This window comes from Semicossyphus pulcher, unplaced genomic scaffold (genome assembly GCF_022749685.1).
Source record: "Semicossyphus pulcher isolate SPU_LCO1_2020_fin unplaced genomic scaffold, fSemPul1.0.p SCAF_16, whole genome shotgun sequence".
Classification (NCBI taxonomy): Eukaryota; Metazoa; Chordata; class Actinopteri; order Labriformes; family Labridae; genus Semicossyphus; species Semicossyphus pulcher.
In genome coordinates, this window is record NW_027211670.1 from 6,611,267 (window position 1) to 6,615,525 (window position 4,259).

At 38.4% G+C, this 4,259-nt stretch overlaps 1 long non-coding RNA gene across 1 annotated transcript; it reads left to right on the forward strand.

Moving 5' to 3' along the window:
- The first annotated feature begins 675 nt into the window (after positions 1-675).
- Positions 676-1,732, forward strand: LOC138594046 (uncharacterized). Its single transcript, XR_011308349.1, has 4 exons — positions 676-756; positions 891-925; positions 1,416-1,472; positions 1,627-1,732. It is a non-coding gene; the product is annotated as an uncharacterized lncRNA (long non-coding RNA).
- The last annotated feature ends 2,527 nt before the right edge of the window (positions 1,733-4,259 follow it).

A 4,259-nucleotide genomic window follows, 5' to 3' on the forward strand; every position in this document is an offset into this window, starting at 1 on the left:
GTCAGGAGGTCACAGGATTTATTGGAGAAGATGTTACCGTCCATTGTCACTATAGTGTTGGTGGAGAAAGTCGGTGGTGCAGGCTGGGAGGGTCCTGTGTGAAGGAGCCGTCTGGATCAATAGATGGAACAACAGTGACCATTAATGTAAAAGTCTCCAAAGTTTTCTCTGTGACTCTGAGTGGACTGAGGACACAGAGCAGCGGCTGGTACTTCTGTGATAAAGGAGACCTACAGATGCCAGTGCATGTAACTGTTCAAGAGAGACTCAGCACTAGTAAGTACCATAATACTGACCAACAGTATAGACGAGCACAAGGTTATAAAATGTGCAGTTATAATTTGCAACATTAGCAAAGCGTTGCATTTGATACAGATGTGATATTAGTATACATATTTGTGATATGATTCTGTTAATCATTCTGTTGTTTCTCTCAGCCGCACTCGCAGCAACAAGAGGTTCAAACACCTTTGAAAGCACTCATCAACCTGTCAATCACACGTCTGTGTTTGAGTATGAAGAACACACCACAGTTCAGGCTGTGTCGCACAGGTCAGTTACATTTGCAGCAGTATATTTCTTGATCACAACACAGTTCTACTTGAAGGACACTGATCTGTTAATGATTTTCATCGTGTCTTTATAATTTATTCTACAGTGTTTCCTTCCACCTGAAGAGTTTCTCCGTCCGTCTGAGCGTGTTGATCCTCGTTGTGCTGGTCGGCTTGTTCGTATGGTTTATTTTCAAAAGACGAAGTAAGTCTGTGCTGATCTTAATAAATCCAACTCATGTTGTTTCTAACTATTTCTCTTTAAAACTGTAGACATGTGTCGCACAGTCATTGCACAATGAGAGACAGTAACAGGAGTTTTGATTGTTCCACTTTCAGAGCGGACCACAGCCCAAACATCAGCTGCAACACCAGTAAGATATTCTGATTCATCTCCACAGTGTTTATAATGAGAGAAAACGTCTCTTTGCAGAACGACTGTAGATGGTACAATATTGTGGATGTGCCTGTGAGCTTAAAGCTCAAAGTCAGTTTCACCTAAAGAATATTTTGACAAGTTTTCTTCCTGGTGTTTCTTCCACGTGGAGAGTCAGATGAAAAGATTGAATCTATACTCAAATCAGTCAGTTAAATGTAAAGCTACAGCCAGCACAGGGTGAGCTAAGCTTAACATAAAGACCTAATCAGCTACAGGCTGTATAGCTTCATATTAAAAGACAGACAAGACAGTGATATATATCAGTTTCAAAGAAAGCAAGTCAAAATATTTGTGTGTAATTATTCCTAAATGAGGGAAGTATATAAGATTGCTTATGGTTACTATTTTTAAAATGATGTAATGGACAGGTTATATCATCTTGTTCAGACTTTGTGTAAATTACATTTAGTTTTGTCCTTTAACAGCCAGAAGAGGAAGTAACTTACAGTAATGTGGAGACAATGAGAGAGACTTCAGGCCAGGTAACTGTCAACTACTGAAACTGTCATTTGTATTTCACAATACTAGTACATCAAAATAAATATAGAAACACTTTACATGTTTTATTTAGAACTGAAGAACTGCACAGAATAAAACTGTGTCTTTCTGTGTGTGTGTCTCTCCCTCCATACCCAGAGGTCATATGCTGAAAGTGATGTGGATGGGATGTAACGCTCTGTGCTCACCAGAACAAACAGAAGAAAACGGGGGATTTAACAGACGCTGGTTACACTGGTTCATTTTTCATTTCTGGTCATGGTGATGGTTTACTTTTTTCTCCAGTGAGATGTTGTGCTTTCTGCTGTTGTTGTTTGTGCAGTCGTTGCTATGGTAACGCCATCTAGAGTGTTAATTATAAGATTTACATGCTAAGATCAGTAAGCTGCCTTTATCAGTTAAAAGTCCAGTGCCACAGCTGATGAGCTCAGAATCATCTGCCGGGTTTCTGCGTGCCAGGCCACACACGTTTGATTTGTTCAGTTGACTTGATCCGCCATCTTGAAGACACACGGGGCGCGACCACCTTCATGGTAGCTCCGCCATCTTGTCCTCTCTCTCTCTGCACCCCCCACTCACACACACACACACACACACACACACACACACACACACACAAACGCACGCAGACACGTGTGGGCCTCTGCTTTGTGCATTGTAAATAGCTGCTGGTATTTAGGTTTGATAGTTATTTGTTTGGTTAAGTCTCATCAACTTTGATTGGTGCTGCTTGTTAAATAAATTCTATTTATAATTTAAAGAGAAGTTGTTTGTAATTACTTGTGTATTCACATTGTGGTTATAGCTGGTTGCGAAGGTCAGTGCTCGGATTCATACCTTCCCTTTTTCACTTTTAATTGAAAATATTGATATTTCATAACAATATTGATTTTGTATAAGTGTAATATTGAGGCTGAGTCTTCTTCTTTTTGGTTATTACTCCCTGATCCCAGGGTGGTGCCCTGAAATTAGTCATTCTGACTGATATTCTTTTATTAAAATTAATAATCAGAATTCTTATTAATATTTTTCTTAATAGCCAAAATGCTCCGACCAAATCCCAACAACTCATTAAATCAGCTCTTCAGCAAACATCGTTTTTTCAGCCATATTTAATATGAAACATCTTGAAGAGTATATAGAATAGATATTGTTTAAGTAGAGCATTCACCTCCAGATAAATTGTTTCAGTAGAAATACTTTAAAAATGACATCCATCGTTCAGGTCACCTGGACATGAGACAGCATTACAGTATTCTCACTACATCTAAGTAACAAAGTACCTCCGGTAACCTCCAAGTGCAGACAAATTAAACTGGGCTGCAGTGGAGAGGGAATTGATGATTCTAAGGCCAGGAAGATGTCTTCCAGATTAAAGTAAAAAGAGCGAGGCAATAGTTGGGATCAGCAATTAGGATTGTAATCCTTCTCATGAATCCAGGGAATTACCGGTCCCTAGGAAGTGTTGAATTTTCTTCTATGTAACGCTACTGTTGCGGCGATCTGCCTGGAGGTGTGGCTGCGTGCGTGCTGCTGTGAGCGCGTGACGGCGGCCGTGCTGCTGCGTGCGCGTAACAGCGGGCGCGCTGCTCTGCGGCGCACCTCAGCAGGTGAGTGCAATTGAACTAATCAGCAGCACAAGCCACAAACGCCCCAGTAGTTTGGCTGTGTGCAAGACGGCGGAGGACAGCAGAAGCAAAGCTAAAGAAGCTTCACAAATTAATCAAACGCATGGGGAAAGGACTCGAATCAGAAGGGCTACCGGTAAGCTCACGTCTCTTCGCTGGACTCTGAAATGTGATCTCTGGCTGTGTTGTGGTCCATGTATTGGGGTAAATGAATTGTACTGTCTGTTGTTGACGGGAGAGATTAACATTGTTTTATACGGTAAAGTTCAGTTTAAAGGCAGCACTTGTCGTTGCAATTGGCTTAACATTTATTTAGATATTAAACTGTTAAGATGTGGGTACAATTTGTGCTTATTTCGTTTCTTTGCGTTACCTACCTTATTTACTATAAAATATCTGTTTAAATTGTAAAACAAATTGTGACCCAATTAGGTTGCTTAAAACTGTGCTTAAAAATAGATGTCTAAGAATAGAAAAGAGTTGATGAAGTGTTTAAATAGCACTAGTTAAAATATAGTGAATTTTTTGTTTCATTAAAATGCAAAGTAAAAATATTTAATGTATGTATAAAAATAAGGGTATTTCTGTTCAAAAATGGTTGTTAAAATCTACAGTAAAATCGGTTTAAAATGCTTGATTTCATTTAAGTTAAGAAATGAGTATTAAAGGTATGAGTGTTAGAATTGTGATAGAAATACATGTCACGTCTAAAATCTGTATAAAATAATTTAGGTTAAAACATAAGGTAAAAACAGGTTTAATTTACACAGTACTTACCTGGGTTGATATTTAGTGAGACAATGGTTAATGTATGTTTAAAATCTACTTACCTTTTACCTTATTAAATGCACTTTCCTGAAAATGCGTTTAAATGTACTTATCTTGGTTGATGGAAAATGCAGAATTTTATTTACATTTGTTTTATTCTTGTGTTTAAAGGTTTTTCACCTTCCTTGTTTATTGGTCAAAATAAACTGAAGATCGAGTGAAATCCTGAGTCTGGTCAAGTCCTTCCTTTTTCAAGTGTGGGAAGCCATGACGTTGTAAATACACTTGACAGTCACTATAGTAACATTAATTTCTGCTACAATAAAACGTTGAAATGTAATAAAGTTGTTTACACAAGGTTTGCCTCACAAGTAA